Here is a 20,076-nt window from a genome sequence, read left to right as displayed (position 1 = left end):
CAACACTTCTTGTAGCAGCTTTGTGACACCGTATAATTTAATGCAAAATTACATGGAAGTCATTTGATGAGAATGATGTGGAAACATATGAAGGTATAAAATGAAATAGATGTGCTTTCTCTCCATCAAGTGAAGCTACAGTTTACTTCCACCTCCTCCTTTTATTCTTGACTGTTGCTCTGACCCTCCTCCCTGAATGCTAACTTAGCACCTACTACAGTATCTGGCATATTCACCAAGTAGGTACTTGGTGAATCATGTTTGAATGAATAGAAGAGCCCTTATTGTAGCCTTTATTTTGTCTCAAGAGTGACACACCCTAATGAGACCATTATGTAATATGAGTGTTTCAACATCAGCACTGTTGACATTTTGGACACTTTGGAATCCCTGGCCTCTAGACACCAGATGCTTGCTCGGGTGTGACAATTAATAATGTCTTTAGATATAGCCAAATGTCGCCTGGAGGCAAAATCCTCCCCCTCCCTTTTGGAAATCATTGATTTAGGACAGTTTGGCAATAAACATGTACTGCCTCTGACTCTTGATTTTGGCTCAGGTCATGATCTTATGGTTTGTGAGTTTGAGCCCCTCACTGGGCTCTGAACTGACAGCACAGAGGATGCTTGGGATTCTCTCTCTCTCTCTCTCTCTCTCTCTCTCTCTCTCTCTCTCTCCCTCCCTCCTTCTCTCTCTCTCTCTCTCTCCCCCACCACCTCTCAAAATAAAAATTAAAAAAATAGTCATAACCTCAGATTTAGCAATTCCAGATCATTCCAAGGAAATTTTTATGGGTATTTGTGTATATGAATACTCATGGTAGTGTTATTTATAATAGTGTAAGCTTATTAACCCAAGCATCCAACTAAATGTTTGGATAAATAAATTATTTACATCATAAAATGGAATATTTAATTAGAGGAAGTTGCCCACAAAATATTAAGTGGACAAAGCAAAGCATATTTATAAAACAACAGCATCTCAGTTTTCTTGAAATAATAACAACAACAAAAGCATGAGGTTGAATGAGGGTTGAATTCAGAATGAAACAGACTGAATGTGATTCCCAGTCCCAACCCCTTGAGAGTTACCATATTTTACTTCTGCAATTGTTAGTTTCTGCCGCCCTACAATGGGGATAATGATAACTATCTTAAAAGGTTAATCCTGACAACAATTAAGTGATGTTATATATGCAAAGTGTTTAACATGCTGTTTGTTACATTGTGAGGACTCAGTAAAAAGTTCTTGGCATAACACACGGGGAAAAGCTGGCAGATGATTTGCCAGAACATTAATAGAGGTGGGCTTGTTTTTCTCTTTTGTGTTTTCTTTTATGTATTTTTCAAAACCTTCCACACATGTATTTATGAAGAGAGTAACTATAGTTGCTTTAATGGATACGCCTCACAAACTCAATGGAAACACAACAGGAACTTATTTCTAACTCTTGGGAAGCTCAGCACAGCTCTTGCTGATTGATGGGTAGCTGTCCTCCAAGAGGTCAGTCTTGCCTGCCTGCGCCTCCACACCTGTAGCACAGGGCTTCCAACATGTGGTCGGCAGATGAGGGGAGAGAGAAATGGACAGATGACTGGGGAGAATTTGTGGGTCAGGTCTGGAAGTGGCACACATTATTTCCTGCTGCGATTTTGTTGTCGTTCTAGACTCTAGAACTCGGGTTTGTGGCCATACCTACCTGCAGGGAGGTATAACTCAGCCCCACCCCGGAGTGGATCCCAGCCCAAGAGCCAACCAGTCATGGCATGCGGCTTGAAGCGTAAGACCTTCAGGTGGTGAGCCGTCCTCTCCCGCAGGTCCTCCTGGTGTTCACAGGCTGGAGCTCATGTGCATGATTAATTTCCCACAACAAGATTTGAGAGGAAAAATTAGCTGGGCTTTGGAGAAGGGACCTGGAAGACATGGGAGAGGATCCTTGCTGTTTTAGTTTCCATTGTTAAGAATGGATTGGAGAATAGGACTCTGTAGACAGGAAATTTGCTGAAGAGATTGTTGCCTCTAAGCTTAAAGGTCTGAGGGTTATAAGGGATGGGACTAGACCTGGCTGTATCATTTGTGGACCCAGTGAGAAATCAAAATGGGGTTCTTGACAGAGGTCAGGAAGTCATCCCTCCAGGCTAACCAGCCCCCACCCACAATGAATGGACAACCCCAAAGGACTGCAACCTCTGTGCCAGAACATACATCATACCTGGATCAGGGGTGGGTGAGAGGCCAACACAGAGCTGCTGAATGAACATGTTATGGTACTGTCAGCCTGCAGCGGACACAGCCAGAGCCTTGCTCCACCCCGAGACAGAGCAGTCTTCTGATTCTCGTCATCCCCATGCCCACGCCTCACTGGGAACGGAGGGCAACAGCAGAATGTGGATACCTTCCCATCGCAAACCCCATCTACCTGACCCTGTGATAACCCTGGGTGGAAAGAGGTAGAGGTCATGGGGCCAGGGCAGGGAGCAGGAGTCTGAGAACCCATCAGGAAGCTGGACTGTATGAGCCCCTGGGGCATGCTCCATCAGACTTCATGAACAAAACACAAATTCAACGTAAACTTCAAGTGTGTGTGTAGCGGGCCTTTCTTAGCGTGAGGCTCAGTGTGACTGTACTGGATGCATACCCATAAAGCCATTCCAGGGTGATGTCTATACTATGGTTGAATCTGTAAGAATAATGAGGATTGCAAACTCTCCATGGAAATTTATTATTTTTCAACCTGCCTTCATAACACTACCCATATGACTCTTGCTATTTATTCCATTTTTGGTAATTTAAATTTTGGCTCACCTGTCTTTCTCTCCATTAAACTGTGAGCTCTTTGAGGCCAGATGCTATGACTTTATATCACTCCCTGTGTGTGGCACAGTGCCTAGCATGTAGTAGTTAGGTGCTCCATAAATGCTTGTTATGTGAATAAGTGAGGAAAAGGACGGTCATCGAGAATTCGGTCACTAGGGTAAGTTGCCTAGGTACTAGTACTAGGTTGTAAGGTTATATTAAGAACAGGGGTTTAGCTGATAATGCTGAGCTAAGCCAATTTATAGGCCAAGGGTCCTTTCATTTTCTTGTACATAGGGATGGGTTGGGTTTCCAGGCCAGGCAGTCAGGTACAAGGCCATTGCGGTCCAGGCTGTGAATGTTAGAGATGTGAAGGCACAGGGAACCAAGCAATTTGTCTATTGCCAATAGAGAAGAGGACTTAGCAAAGTTGGGAGGGTGAGAGCAAGAGAAAGAAAAGGTATCAACTATGACTAGTATAATAGGCCTGGGGCTTTGGGAAAATAGTGATTAGCAAAGGAGATGTATTCTTCTTTTCATATGGCTATATAAATGGCAGTAATGATGTCTTTTAGGCAAGGTAGATTGATTCACTAGGGAGAGTGTAAAAGGTCACACTGGGAGCTCTCTGATAGTCGTTTAAACCAAATTAATGTATATGGAGAGCCCAGCACCAAGCCTTTGATGAAAGCATATGCACCAATACCACTACCATTTCTATTTCCCCCCAAAGAACCACAAGTATTCATGTTTCTCTAGTCTGTACTTGTTTCCAGGGAGCATCCTCTGAGATTGTCAGATTCTTTTTTAAACTCTAGATATTTTTATTTGGATTATCTATTGTTACCCTAGAAAAGAGTCCTTTGAGAAGTATGCAGTTCTTCTAAAGTCATCTGTGACTAGTTGTGCTAAATAGTTAAATGACATTTCTAAAGACAGAGATCACAGTCATAATTGTTAATGCTCTGAAGCTCATTGGAACAATAGTATAAACAAACAAGTTTACCTAGCATATTTCAGAGTCCTCTTAACCATTGGCTTTCCTTTCCTCTGTCCATTTCTTTCTTATGCTTTCCATTTGTTCTTTTCTGGCATTCCACTCCTGTCTTCTTTTTGAATAATTGCTTCCCCTTGCTCCTCCCAACTTCCCTCTCTTTTCCTCCTCCCTTTTCTGTCTCCCCCCAGCCCCCACCCTGACCTTCATCCTGCCTGTCCCCCTTTTCCTTATTCTTTTTCTCTTTTTCCTGTCTTCTGGCCTTCACTGGCATTACTGACCTTAACATAAAATGGATAGAACATGAAAATAAGTACAGTTAAACCTTGGATTGAGAGTAACTTGTTCTGTGACTGTTCTGCAAGACAAGCAAACATTTCTAATAAATTTTAACTTGATAAACGAGTGATGTCTTGCAATACAAGTAGTACGTGATGCTGAATGTCACATGATCACAACTGAGCCAATCCTTCTTCTCTCTCTCTCTCTCTCTCTTTCTCTGTCTGTCTGTCTCAAACCTACTTGGGATTGTGGGTGATCCTTTCCCAGGCTCAGATGCTCGGTCTCAGGCCACAGGGTTGGCAGAAATCAGTGATTTCTCAGAACGATGGAAGGTGTCCACAACTGGCACTAGTGTATTTTTGTCACTTCAAAGCACCTATGGACAGTCCTTTGCTTTTCCATACAAGAGTAAGCTTAGGAATGCTTTGCTTCATTCTAGGTCAGGCTGCCTGCAGATATAGACCCTTTCCTCTGCTGCCTTATTGCCAGTTACATTAAATGTAGTATATGACAAGAGTTTATTGGGGCACCTGGGTGGCTCAGTTGGTTAAGCGTCTGACTTCAGCTCAGGTCATGATCTTGCGGTCCGTGAGTTCGAGCCCTGCGTCGGGCTCTGTGCAGACAGCTCAGAGCCTAGAGCCTATTTCAGATTCTGTGTCTCCCTCTCTCTCTGCCCCTCCCCTGCTCATGCTCTGTCTCTCTCTCTGTCTCAGAAATAAATAAACGTTAAAAAAAATTAAAAAAAAAAGAGTTTATTAATATTGTACTGTAGTCAACATCCATGTGAGTGTATACAATGGCCCCCATGCAGAAAAAGATTCCACTGAGTCAAGGGATAGCAGTGATTCCATTAGTGATAGTGAAAGTTGTCCTACACAATAACCCTCCTTTCTCTTTTCTCCCTCACACCAGTCATGAAGGTTTTCAAAGGAAAGTGCAGGTTAATTTGTTTATTTTTCTTTATATTTTATATTTTCTTTATTATTTTGTATTATATTACAGTATTGTAATCATTTTTACATGAATATTTTTGGGTTATGGAACAAATCCTCTGAGTTTCCATTATTTCTTGTGGGGAAGTTTGCTTTGATATACAAGTGCTTTGGATTACAAGCATGTTTCCAGAATGAATTATGCTCGCAAACCAAGGTTTTACTGTATTTGTTCTGGTTTTTAATTTCCAAATCAAATTGAAAAAAATTTTTTTAATGTTTTTTTAATTTTTGAGAGAGAAACAGAGCATGAGCAGGGGAGGGGCAGAGAGAGAGGGAGACAGAATCCCAAGCAGGCTCCAGGGTCTGAGCTGTCAGCAAAGAGCCCGATGTGGGGCTTGAACCCATGAACCCAGAGATCATAACCTGAGCCGAAGTCAGATGCCTAACCCACTGAGCCACCCAGGCACCCCATCAAATCAAATTTTTAAATCTCATAGGACTCCCTCAGAAAACAACCAGGTTTCCTTTTTTACTTCCATGTGGCCTGTGACTATATCTTTCTTTGTAATTTTAAAATCACATATATGAAATATATTTTTTTAAAACACACAATTTTAATTACATTTCAGACTGCTACCCCATGTGGTCCTTGGTCGTAATTTATTTCATGAGGGTCAGTGCCTTGCAATATGAAAAAGACCTTGCCCCTTGAGAGCATTCTAAGTAGAACAAGTGACAGGGAAATTGGTATTTATTTATTTATTTATTTATTTATTTATTTTTTCAACGTTTTTTATTTTTGGGACAGAGAGAGACAGAGCATGAACGGGGGAGGGGCAGAGAGAGAGGGAGACACAGAATCGGAAACAGGCTCCAGGCTCCGAGCCATCAGCCCAGAGCCTGACGCGGGGCTCGAACTCACGGACCGCGAGATCGTGACCTGGCTGAAGTCGGACGCTTAACCGACTGCGCCACCCAGGCGCCCCGGGAAATTGGTATTTAAATATTTGGTATATAGCTTCCAGGCTTTTATTAAAATCAGAACAATGATAAATATTATTTCTTTGGTGTATCTCTTAGTTTAGTATCCACCAGGAATTTTTTGCAATGGCAACACTGAAGTTCCCATGCTAGCACTTCTCAGGCTGATTGCTTGTTTGAGGTCCTGTCTCTGTTAACCTGAAGTTCTGATGTGAAAGTCTCCTGCAGGGTTCTTTTTTTTCCCTTTTGTACACAGAAAAGAAATATTTTCCATCCTTCTGAATCCACCAGGAAGCATGTGGGACTTAATCACCTCTGTTATTATATTGCTTCTCCCCCCAATGTATCAACTCTCTGAAACCTGCTTAGTCACTTGTAAAATTCAGCCACAGGACTTGCTGCTGCCCTTCCGTGACAATCCATCAAAGGGAAAGTTAACCAAACTTTATAAGCTGTGTGGCCCTGTTTCCTAGAGCTGAGGTTTTCTCTTGACTGAAAACCACATTGAACCTTAACATCTGCATCTTGCTTCATTATTTTTAGCAGAATGTAATGCCTGGCTTGTGTGCGGAAGTGTATTTCTTTTTAATCACTCCAGCTTTATAGAAGACATTTTTTCCCTTCCATTTATTATGAATGCATTTCTAATTCTCAAATTCTCTGTAAATGTACAAAGCTAAAGAATAGGTCAGTTTTTCAAGATTTGAAATAAGAAAACTTGAATAAATGGTTATTAGACTACTTTTTTTTCTCTTTCTTTTCTTGGTTGGCTGTCACCTTTGATAAACCACCATTTGCCAAAGGAGACATGTATTGTAAAATAGCTATAATAATTATTATTACAATAGAAATATTAGTGTGTCTGTTATTTTTGTTTTCTCTGTAGAAATTCCATCCTTAAGTTGTTGGTGCATTTGGAACTAAAATTAATGATTCCTCTATTGAAATATTAATTTGAACCTGGCACTTTTACAGAATATCTCATGAATTATGTTATTATCCCTCTTTTTGTAGATTAAGAAGCAAGCCCTGAGGCCTTCTCCTGAGGCCACAGGGCCATAAGTGTCAGAGTCAGGGCGATTATGTTCCTCTATCACTGTTTCTCCCACTCTTGGGATCTGTTAAGACCCAGTAAATAACATCTCTCTTTCCTGCCCTGTGCTGGCTGAGATGAGAGATACGACAAAAGAGGAAGCAGGACATCAAAATAATCACATTTGTAACTTGTTGAGCATATACTGGGGTATGGGCTTGTATTTATAGGCTTATAATACCTCCAGAATTAAGTAGACCTATTCTCCCAGATGCGACAATGCTAGATGCCCACAGTCCTCTCCACATAAGGGCCTATCCTTTTGGAACTTACAGCATTGAGGAACAGACCAGGGGAATACTTTCTGTGGGCAGCCTGACTCCAGAAGGTTAAGGGGAACAAGAGGCTAGGCTGTGCTTACCCAATTAATGTCTCTACCATCCTCTGCCTCTATACCTGCCTCTATACCCGCCAATCTCTACCCTGCCTCTATAGGGAAGAGCAAGGAGTGGGTCCAAAGTCTGGAAGGTTAAGGGAAGTCTATCCTCATGGAATCAAGAGAAGGAGGAGGAGTTTTTCCCTCTCTCACATAGGCCATGCCACCTCTCAAATAGATTATTTTACCTGAAACATTGAGGGAACTCTTTTACTGCCTCATCCCCCAACACTCTCCTTCCCCTGTCTAACCTTCCTTAGCCTCAGTTACCCAAGCCAGAAATCTAGGCATCCTCTTTGATTCCTTTTCTTCACCCACCATATTAAATCCATCAGAAAGTTCTTTTGATTTACTTTGTAAAAGCCATCTCAAGTCTTTCCACTTTTTTCTACCTTACTGCCACATCACCAGTCCAAGTCACCATTATATTTCACCTAGATTATTGAATCTGTCTTCTAAACTATCTAATTCTGCTCTTAATCATTTCCACATAGAATGTTTACAAGGCAACAAGGAGTTCATCCTGGGTAGCAGTAGATAGGAGGATGGGGCAAGAGCCATTTTGAAGACAATGGACCATGGAAGGCCTGTGAGCAGGAGAGGGACACAGATGTGGTCTGCTCTGCACTCATCACCCATGAGAACTTGGGCAGATAACCTGCTCTCTGTGGAGCTTGAATCTTCATATGTAACATGAGAGGGCTAGGAAAATGATTTCTAAGATTTTCAGTTCTAAAATTTCATGTTAATTGTGGAAAGGAAGAGGAAAAACCTTACAAAATACTTCTTCCCAAGAGTTGTAAAATTAGTACCTTTTTAGCAAGGTGTGCTTAGTGCTGAATGAGCCTCATGTCCAAGTCACTCAACTATTACCAGTGGCTGCTCCAGTATGTTATAGGGAGTGGCTCAACGCTGCCATCTGACTGCAGGTGTAGACTAGGGGACTTGTAATAGAGCTGTATTTGAGTAGCAACATGTCTTTATATATCTTTGGGAAAGTTGGGGATAAGCCATTCCTTGGTATAGCCATTGGGTGATATCTTTAAGAAAGAAATGATTTGGGTTCAGGTTTGCTTTTGGGTCTTCCCATCAACTGCAGTAGGGGATATAGCCAACTATTATGTCTTAGGATCTGAACCTCTTTGTCTTCAAGTCAAAAAGAAAGTTTTCAGCATAATTATTCCAATCTAAGAACACAAATGAGTCCACATGAACAAGAGAGGCCTTAGACATAGGAATAGTGGGCAAAAAGATATCAGGCAGTGTTCTCTGCTGCACACTAACAACTTTACAATCTATAATTCTATTGTAGCTTCATTTCCCTCAATATTTCTGACTTTTCCAACTTTAAGAATCTCCAAATATCTTTGAAAGTCCATCAGCGAATAAGTTAGTTAATAAACACTAGCAGAAGTAAACTACCACATGGTAAGAACAATAATGGGACCAGGAAATGTTCATGAATTGAGAAGAGGAAAGGAAAGCTACAAGGGAACCAAAGATGAACTGACTAGCTCAGGTTTGCCAAAGGCAAACCAGGTTTAAGTCATGTCTGCCTGACTTTGATGGGTTAGATATCCTCTGACTTAACTCTTTGATTTTATTATTTTGAAGTTCTGATCTGAATTCTTAAATTATACAAACAAAAAACTTCAGTAGAAAGGAAGCATTGATGATAATATTACAGAGGTCAACTACTTTCTCAACATAATTCCATAAATTACTTAGACGACAACTATAGGATTGCTCGATATTGTAAGGTTTATAATAAAATCTTCCAAAAATGCATCTTTAAGTGAACTAAATTCAACATTATAGTGGCATAAGGAAAGACTTCTGCCGGTAAAATTTCATCCTTACATTTTATAAGCCTTAAAGCATCAGTGGCCCCTATAATTTGTTTTTTGATTAACATATAGGCCAAGAACTTATATCAACTAGACTAACCAAACCAAAGAAAATTTAATAGCAATAGATAACATTTATTGAGTATGTGTACTAGGCACTGTGCTAAGATGTAGTTATCTTATTTATTTATTTATTTATTTTTTTAAACGTTTATTTATTTTTGAGACAGAGAGAGACAGAGCATGAACGGGGGAGGGGCAGAGAGAGAGGGAGACACAGAATCGGAAGCAGGCTCCGGGCTCTGAGCCATCAGCCCAGAGCCCGACGTGGGGCTCGAACTCACAGACCGCAAGATCGTGACCTGAGCTGAAGTCAGCCGCTTAACCGACTGAGCCACCCAGGCGCCCCTGTAGTTATCTTATTTAACCCTCACAGAGTTCTATAAGATAGTTACTATTACTTTCCACATTTTACATATGAAGAAACTGGACTTTGAGAGGGTTAGTAACTTGTCCAAGCTTTCACAGCTAGTAAGTGACAGAGCCAGGATGCAAATCCATGTTGTCTGAGTTTTTCTAGACTCTATACTTTTACTACTATGGGAGATATTAGGGATTATACTCATGTTCTGATCACATATTAAAGGTTGTATCAGTCCTGTCTGTGAAAGGAGGCAGCTCCTTGACAGAATATGAAATTTGGGAATGTTATAATGCCTTGCAGAAGCTGTGTTAGCAGTTCACACCTGCTGACGTCAGATGATATCGATTATTTACATGTAGTGATTTTAGCACCTGCATCATGTTCGGAGAGTTTGGGACAAGATACCTCAGGAAACTTCACTGCATGCAATATAACCCCTTAATGCCAGTGCAGGCAAAATAATAATAGTAGTAATAGCTAAAATTTAAAAGGACCTTAGTGTGTTCCAGGCATTGTCTTAAGCATTTTACATATATTAACTCATTTATTACACACAGCAATTTTGTATGATAGGTTAATTATCAATCCATTGTATAATTGAAGAAACTGAGGTATAGAAAGGTTAAGTAACTTCCTAAGATTACATAGCTAATAAGTTGGAGAGCTAGGGTTTGAACCCAGGTTGTTTGGAGCCACAATTTGTTTTTTGTTTTGTTTTGTTTTGTTTTGAGAGAGAGAGAGAGAGTGAGATTGTGTGTATAGGCCTTTATCTCATGACTGTGAGATCATGACCAGAGCCAAAATCAAGAGTCAGATGCTCAACTGACTCAGCCACCCAGGTGCCCCCACAATTTGTATTCTTCAGCACAACGACCTGCTGCCCCTGTTGTGCTGTATAAACAATGAGTAATGAACTATTTAGCAGCATCTTTTCACAATGCCCTTTACTGAAGTTGTGATACAACTTTGACATGGACTAAACAGTTGATATTTCTAGAAGCTGAGTTGTGAGTGTGCAACATCGATAGTTCCTTTAAAAATGAAAACCTTTCACTTTTCATCACAACTGGTCAGTATCAAAACCTGTTAAGAAAATCTGTTTGTGTCATTAGGAATTAACAGGAGGAAATTGTCAACAAATTTCCCCACACTATTTTAGACATAATCTGCAAGGAAGAGATAGAGTTGTTTTTTGTAGATGAAGAGATAGAGTTGTTTTTCATAGATAAAGTTGTTCTTTATAATTGCATATGTCATTAAAAAAAATTTTTTTTTAACGTTTATTTGTTTCTGAGAGACAGAGTGCAAGCTGGGGAGGAGCAGAGAAAGAGACACACGCAGAATCGGAAGCAGGCTCCAGGCTCTGAGCTGTTGGCACAGAGCCCGATGCTGGGCTTGAACTCACTAACCGTGAGATCATGACCTGAGCAGAAGTCGGATGCTTAACCGACTGAGCCACTCAGGCGCCTCTTGTCATTTTAAAGTAGGACATGTACACATCTCTGAGAAAAGATCTGGAGCTCCAGAGTATATAAGCAAACAAATTATCCTAGAATAAATTATGCATTTCTCTTTACTGTGAAACTTTTGGAAGCTGTAGGTGAACTGCAAATAAGGCACTGAAGTAATAGCCATGACAGTGATTTATTGGTCCAACAGCTCTTTTCTGTTGGGCCAGAGGGGAAGTTCTTTGCTTTAGTCATGGATTGGTTTGATTGCTGGGGACAGACACCCACTGAAGCAATCAAATATAATAAGTGGGATGAGGGATAACATCCTGGAAATAACATCTAGGGAAATCTCACAGAACTTGAGACAGGAAGTTAAGCAAGCCTTGTGGGGACAAGATTTGTCAAATGGAGAGTTCCTAATGCTCCTAGTCTGAATCCTGTTCCATATTCTGAATGTGGTGGCATATTTGTGTAGCATTTTATGATTTATACAATGCTTTAGTCTATACTATTTCAGTTCATTCTCACTTCTGTGAAAGGTAGAAATCATTACCCCCACTTAGAAGATGAAGAAATTGAGGCTTAGAGAAGTTAAATGGCCCAGAATTTTGGAGCTAAATAAAGACAGGGAATTCAGGACTTTGGCATCATATCCATCATTTTTTGTACTTCCACAAACTTCCTTTATGATCATGATCATGATCACGACAGGTTTAACTCAAGGGAATAATATATCAGGAAATCATACATTGTACTTGCATATCAACTTTCAGATTTTGGAAAATAAAATCAGGATTCTAGCTTCACTTTCTTGGGTCATTTCATCATTTCTATGAAATAGGTTGCACCTGGGAACAGATATTTACAATTCATGATGTGCCTGCTCTTCACAAAGCATAAGCTTTAAGCTTTTGGGAAGCATACTTGATTTATTCTGTGCTTTCCTTCTGCAGAAGTCAACCTTTGCTAATATATTTAAACATAGGCTGAGAAAAAAGTGACCATCCTGTTGAATTTGTGAAAAAGAAGAATGGCAGTGTTAACTTCTGACTCTGTTCTAGTACATTAAATTGAATATAAACTACTGTTTATTACCACTGACAGATCTCTCTATTTTTGTGGAGCTGCATTTAACAACAATATGGGCAGTGGCCGTAAGCACAAATAGCTAACTCTTCAAATTAGCATAGTATGATGAAAAGAGCCCATACTTTAGACCTAGGCATCTCTGAGTCAGCACTCTAGCTCAATTATTGGTAGATTACTTACATCATGTAAATTACTTACCTCCTTTTTTTTTTTTAATGTTTATTTATGAGAGAGAGAGAGAGAGAGAGAGAGAGAGAGAGAGAATCCCAAGAAGGCTTCACGCTGTCAGTACAGAGCCCAGTGAGGGGCTTGATCCCATGAACTGTGAGATCATGACCTGAGCTGAAACCAAAAGTAAGATGCTTAGCTGACTGAGCCACCCAGGTGCCCCAGTTACTTACCTTCTTTTAGCCTCAGGTTCCTCATGTTCATACTGGGGCCAATAATACTCATAATACTCACTTTGCATGGCTGTTGTGAATGTTATATGTATCTAAAACATCTGGGACAGATACTAGGTCCGTGGTAGGCTCTTGGTACATGATCATCATCATTTTTATTATCTGAAGAATCAGTTTCATAATTACCTTAATTCCTTTATAATTTCAACAGATCACAAGCCTCATTTAGTATCTCTTTTAAAGACTAACTTACACATGCAGTGCTGGAGTAATTGGTATACTTTGTCTACTTGATGCTTGTCTACTGGCTTTGAAGACCAAAACTGAAAGCCAAAGTCATGGACTATTTGCTGGTCTGCTGCCACAAAGCCAGATTGTGTATCATGTAGCTGCTCTGTCTTCAAGGCAAGGTTTTTGGTTTTTGTTTTTTGTTTTGTTTTGCTTTTTTAATTTTAGAGAGACAGAGAGGGAGAGAGAGTGAGGGGAAGGGCAGAAGGAGAGAGAGGGAATAAGCAGATTCCATGCTCAGTGTGGAGCCTGACATGAGGCTCAATCCTACAACCCTGGGATCATGACCTGAACCTAAATCAAGAGTTAGAACGCTCAACCAACTGAGCCACCCAGGTGGCCCTCTTCAAGGCAAGTGTTAATGTCAGTAGAACCCTGACCTTTCTTCATATACATACATACATACATACATACATACATACATACCTACCTACCTACACTTAGCACTGCAGGGTTTGGCTAATATCTTTTTTTTTTTAACTTTTTTTTTTTTAATGTTTATTTATTTTTGAGAGAGAGAGACAGAGCACAAGTTGGGGAGGGTCAGAGAGAGAGGGAGACACAGAATTCAAAGCAGACTCCAGGTTCTGAGCTGTCGGCACAGAGCCGGACATGGGGCTTGATCTCATAGACTGGGAGATCATGATCTGAGCCGAAGTCAGATACTTAACCATCTGAGCCACCCAAACCCTTTGGGTTTGGCTAATATCTTGAAATTAGTATGAAAGGAGGGCCCAATGGAGAAATGTCTTAAGGAATTCATGCTATTTGTAAGGCATCAGTGTGAATCATCTGCCATGATAGATACTGTCTGTGAGGAAAATAGCTTTGGTTCTCATCAAAAAGTCATTTATTAAATTCTGCTTCAGAAATGTGTACTGAATACCTAATATCAGCTAGGTAGGATTGTAATAGTAAGGCCACATTGCGTGAACCATAACCAGAAATGGTCTTTATGACAGTGTTGGTTACAATCTGTGTCTAAAGGCTTAAATTCATTTGTATGCTGTAAAAGGAAAAAATAAACCATAAAATCTTCCCCTTCAGCATCTTAAATGGGTTCCTTACTACCCACACACAAGGGGGCCCTTATCCTCTCATGTCAGGAAATTGTTTCAGGCATTGCCTCCCACCAAGCACTCAGAACTTCCCAGTCTTTTTGTTTCAAACATTATACTTTGATTGTTTCTCTCTTCCTTGCTGCTCTGATTGACTTTTTTTTTTTTTTTTTTTAAACATACTCTTCTCTGTTTTCTGATTTGGTCTTCTCTTCAAATGCTACCTATGTTTGCTATTGTCTTCCACATTTTGACCTCATGAATAGCACATCCTTACACCTAACCAAGGCATCTGATGTACCACACAATGATTTAGATCCAGTGTCCTGAGCCTTCAGTTGACTGTTAGAGGAGACAGGAATAGGGCTTAGGGTCCCTGTCAAGACCTATCAAAAGTACTTCTCTTTCCTTGGAAATTTATTAAGAAACCTTGACTAAGATGTACTGATTTTTGCAGGACCATAGAAGAATATTTTAGTTGTGGTAATTACTTCTCATGATGGTTTTAAGGAGATTGTTTTATCTCAGATCACTACTGCAGCAGGTATACCTCTAAATCAGTTATTTGCAAAAATATGGATTATCAGGATTATTTCTCATTTGCTTTTATCTCAGTTGACTTTAAAGAATTTTTTTAAAGAAGTTGAGTTTAAAGAATTTCCATGATCCTGTTTCATGGAAGAGGCCAATCTGAAAAGATGGTGTCAGATGTCCTATTGGTGGATGGTCCAAGAAGACAGGTCAAGGAAATAAGGCCAATTTTTGTTCCTCAACATGTCACTCTATATCTCACAATTGGAGTCAATCGTGATAAATTACTAAGGGCCTTAACATCCATAAGACCTCAATCGAGATCAAATTCAGAAGCACAGGGTGAAATAAGGGAAATTTTTATTCTGATTGTAAGTCTTTACTACCCTTTGTGGATCTGGACCAAAGTTGGTTCCAATTTTTATAATTAAGGTTCAGATTAGGTGGCATATGAAACCTGAGTTCATGGTGTGTTGTATGGATTTGAAAAATCAAGCAGCCTTCTGTTAATACCCAGTCCGAGTCACTTATTGCCCATGGCCTTGGGTACATTGCTTAACTACTCATTACCTTAATTTGCATATATGTAAAATACCTACTGTGCAGTTCCCAAGGTGTTCTTCCCAGTTGACAAGAGCAGAGCCATTGGAGGCATTAGAATCTTCTGTCATTGGTGTTTTGGATATATTTCTTTAGTACCCTGAACCACAAAATAGAGGCAGCCTAAATCCTTTGTTAGCCCCTGCTGTCAAAGTTGAGTTGCAATTAAGCTCACAAAATACATCTTTAATAACAAAAAGTGGAGTCAAAAGGATACCTCATTCTTGGTCAAAATATTATGTCAGCCAAGGGGGAGATGGGTGTTATACTTGCTTGGAAACTTTGTGGTTCAATGTTAGTGAATTATTTGGAATTTTTAAATCTCTTGTTGCCTGCTACGGTGACTTAGTACGATGTTGATACAAAGCAGTTTTGTAGCAAGAAGCAATGCTTTGGTTACAGTTCTCTTTCCCCTAACTGTTGTTTTTTTAAAAACTTCTATGTGTGATAGTAATTTTTGAGATTTCATTGCAGAATATCATATATTTTCAGGATCTTAAAATCAGTCTTACAATTCTGAATATTACTTAACAAAATCACATACTCAGGCCCATTTCAGAGAGAATGGAAGGTGTATAATGTAAAACTGATTACCGACACTTTAATTTCTTCCAGTATTCATACAAGTTTGCTAATTTTGGTTAGCCACTTACCCTTTAAAATTGTATATATAAGTGAAAGTTAGTTAGATGTTTTATAATATAAAAATAGATAAAATATATAACTAATATGGATTTTATTAATTATATGTATCTTTAGAATTCTTGCACAGAAACTATTTATGTGGTATGTGAAGCCAGCTGAGCCTATGTCAGAAAATGACCCCATTTACTAATAATCTCCTTTGCTCATGCAAGACAGCGTGCTCATCACTTAGACCCGTACAGAAATAGGTAAAAGGAATAGTAAGATTTATACAATTTCTTTAAAGTTTTTTGAAAAGAAAGGAGAAACTTTTTTTAACAGGGATACAGGTGCTCTTTTAAAAAAATTAAATTACTTTTTTTTTTTTAACAATCTCTACATCCATGTGGCTTGGACACATGACCCTGAGATCAAGAGTTGGGTACTCTATTGACTGAGACATCCAGGCACCCCAGGAAAACCTTAATGTGGGAAAGTTATTTTTGTGATCATCTGAAGTTTCTAGCAGATAATAAATATAAATCTTATGACAAACTTATGCTCAAGAGAGTCCTTGAATTCACAGACAGGTTCAGCTAAATATAATGTAACATTTAGGGGGATAATGCTTTAAATACTGTCTTTTCTTATAGAAAGGATATGGGGAAGGTGTGAAACTGGACAGATAGTACTTCAAAAGGGGAATTAAGTGTTTTGGTATCTTGACAATGACATCTGTCATATAAAGTGTTATGGAAAAACTGGAGAACTATTGGCACATGGACTTAAAATAAATATTGGATTCTGCTATTTTTGAAAAAAATTTTTTTGCATGTAAAAAGAGCTCATTGTAGGTTTTATTCATGTAGAGGTTAATACTTCTTTGGAGAAATGACATAGTTAAAAAATATGTCTGCTCATTATCATCAATCTATATTTGCTGATTAGTTTTTTAACTTAAAATTACATGTCAGCAATTCTTTAGTAGGATGTTCTTTAACCTCCAAGTATTTGTAGTCTTTTCAAATATTTTCTTGTGGCTAACTTCAAGTTTCATAGCTTTGTGGTCTAGGATAAGCAATTGTAAAATTTGTATGGAACCAGAAAAGACCCTGAATAGCCAAAGTAACATTGACAAAGAAAACCAAAGCTGAAGGCATCACAATTCTGGACTTCAAGCTGTATTGCTAAGCTGTAATCATCAAGACAGTATGGTACTAACAAAAACAGACACAGAGATCAATGGAACAGAGTAGAGAACCCAGAAATGGACACACAACTGTGTGGTCAACGAATCTTCAACAAAGTAAGAAAGAATATCCAATGGAAAAAAGATAGTCTCTTCAGCAAATGGTGTTGGGAAAACTGGATAGCAGCATGCAGAAGAATGAACCTGGATCACTTTCTTACACCATACACAAAAATAAATTCAAAATGGATGAAAGATCTAAATGTGAGATAGGAAACCACCAAAATCCTAGAGGAGAAAACAGGCAGCAACCTCTTTGACCTCAGTCGCAGCAACTTCTTACTAGACATGTCTCTCTCTGGAGGCAAGGGAAACAAAAGCAAAAATGAACTATTGGGACCATATGAAGATAAAAAGCTTCTGTACAGCAAAAGAAACAATAAAACTAAAAGGCAACTGATGAAATGGGAGAAGATATTTGCAAATGACATATTAGATAAAGGGTTAGTATCCAAAATCTATAAAGAACTGAGCAAACTCAACACTCACAGAACAAATAATTCAGTGAAGAAATTGGCAAAAGACGTGAACAGTCACTTTTCCAAAGAAGACATCTAGATGGCTAACAGACACATGAAAAGATGCTCAACACCACTCATCATCAGGGAAATACAAACCAAAACCACCCTGAGATACCACTTCACACATGTCAGACCAACTAAAATGGACAACTAGGATGTAGCAGATGTTGGCAAGGATGCAGAGAGAGGGAAACTTTTACACTGCTGGTGGGAATGCGAACTGGTACGACCACTGTGGAAAACAGTATGGAGGTTCCCTAAAAAGTTAAAAATGGAACTACCCTAGAACTCAGCAACTGCACTACTAGTATTTATCCAAAGGATACAAAAATGCTGATTCAGTGGGATATATGCATCCCAATGTTTATAGCAGTACTATCAACAATAGCCAAATTATGGAAACAGCCCAAATGTCCATCGACTGACAAATGAATAAAGAAGATGTGGTGTATATATACAAGGGAATACTACTTGGTGATCAAAAAGAATGAAATCTTGCCATTTGCAACAATGTGGGTGGAACTGAAGTGTATTATGCTAAGCGCAATAAGTCAGTCAAAGATAAATATCATATGATTTCACTTATATGTGGAGTTTAATAAACAAAACAGATGAACATAGGGGAAGAGAAGGGAAAATAAAATAAGATAAAAACAGACAGGGAAGCAAACCATAAGAGAGTTTTAAATGCAGAGAACAAACAGGGCATTGGGTATTATATGTAAGTGATGAATCACTAAATTCTATTCCTGAAACCATTACTATACTATATGTTAACTAACTTGAATTTAAATTAAAAAAAAGTAAATGTCAGCAGTATCAAAGTCATAAAAGTTATGTTGACAAAACACTGTGGAAAGGACGGTAGAGAAGGAAGGTAATCCTTTTTAGCAGTTTATCTTTAATACACGGTAATGTCAACACACTATACAAGGTTGAAAAAGTTAACAAACTGAAGTGTATAGTTCTTGGAGTAAACATTCTGTTTTAGTACCAGTAATCCCATAGAGTAAAGTTTTAGTTTAGTGGTTTAACCACAGTGTTCCCATTAACATACTGAGAATTGGGTTGTTCACTGCTCATGTACGTTGCCAAAGCATACCCTTTAGAACTCTGAAAATTAAAGGAAAAACAGAATGTGTGCTGAACATACTGGCAGTGACCAGAACTCTGGCCTTTCAGTTTTCATTGTATTGTCCTTTGCCTTTTTTGAAGACTGTGAAATATATTATCTATCCAAGGGGGAGAAGAAAATGTATATGTCTAGCATGAAGAATAATTATAAATTGGACATTCTTCTACTTACACCAGGTTAAAACAGAAAACATAGTCATTAGTACTGAAGTCTTCTGCTGTCCCTTCATAATTATATCGCTCTCCCTCCTGAACCTCCCTGGGTATTGTGTGATTGATTATTTCCTTGGTTTTGTTTGTTTGTTTTGTTTTTATGGCTTTGCCATCTATGTATGTTTATTTATTTATTTTAATTTTTATTTATTTTTGCGAGAGAGAGAGAGACAGAGTGCAAGCAGGGGAGGGGCAGAGAGGGAAGGAGACACAGAATCCAAAGCAGGCTCCAGGCTCTGAGCTGTCAGCACAGAGCCCGATGTGGGGCTCGAACTCATGAACCATGAGATCGTGACCTGAGCTGAAGTTGGATGCTCAGCCAACTGAGCCACCCAGGTGCCCCTAGAATTTTTTGTTTTTGCCAATCTGGTGTGTTGAATATTGTATCTCATTGTGGTTTCAATTTTTATTTTCCTGGTCATTAAAGAGGAAAATTGGGGCACCTTTTTTGTGAAATACTTGTCCATGTCGGTTGCCCATTTTTCTTACTGAGTTATCTTTTTCTTACTGATTTGTAAGAGTTCTCTCTGTCTCTGTCTCTCTCTCTCTCTCTCTTCTGAGCACCAACCTCCTTAACAGTTATATATATTTTAAATATCTTTTTCTTCTCTGTTGCTTGGTTTTCATTGCTAATGGGTGAGCTCGAATTCTTAATTTAATATAATTTATCAATCTTCTTATGAAATGTTGCATTGTTTGCTTCTTGTTTAAGAAACAAAAGGTTATAAAGTAAAATATTCAGTATCGTCTTTGGCAAATTTTATAACTTTTTTTTGTCAGGTATTTAATTTCAATTGGTTTATGTGTTACAGTGTAAAACAGGGATACAAATTCTTTTTTTTTTTTTTTTTTTTTTTTTTTTTTTTGCTATTTGGATAAACAATTGACCTTGTGTCATCTATTGATTAGATCACATTTTCTCATGATTTGTAATGTTTGCTTTGTCATAATTCATTTTCCATATAAACACGGGTTTATTACTAGGCTATTTATTCTTCCTCTGCTCTATTAGTCTATGCCTGCACCAGTATCACGCTGCCCTAATTTCCATGGGCTATGGTGAGTCTTGATTTCTGGTAGAGAGAATCTTCCAATCCCACCCCCAACCTTGTTCTTCAGGAGTATCTTGTCTTTTCTTGGCCCTCTTTCTTTCCTGTATATTCTGTAATCAACTTGATGAGTTTCTGTT

At 38.8% G+C, this 20,076-nt stretch overlaps 1 protein-coding gene across 7 annotated transcripts in view; it reads left to right on the top strand.

The window, feature by feature from the left end:
- PDE11A (phosphodiesterase 11A) overlaps positions 1-20,076 on the top strand; it is a 411,261-nt gene that overhangs the window by 50,875 nt on the left and 340,310 nt on the right. The window lies entirely within an intron of this gene.

This window comes from Panthera tigris, chromosome C1 (genome assembly GCF_018350195.1).
Source record: "Panthera tigris isolate Pti1 chromosome C1, P.tigris_Pti1_mat1.1, whole genome shotgun sequence".
In the NCBI taxonomy this organism is placed as follows: Eukaryota; Metazoa; Chordata; class Mammalia; order Carnivora; family Felidae; genus Panthera; species Panthera tigris.
The sequence above is the reverse complement of the archived record's forward strand: the minus strand, read 5'-3'. Positions and strand labels throughout refer to the sequence as shown.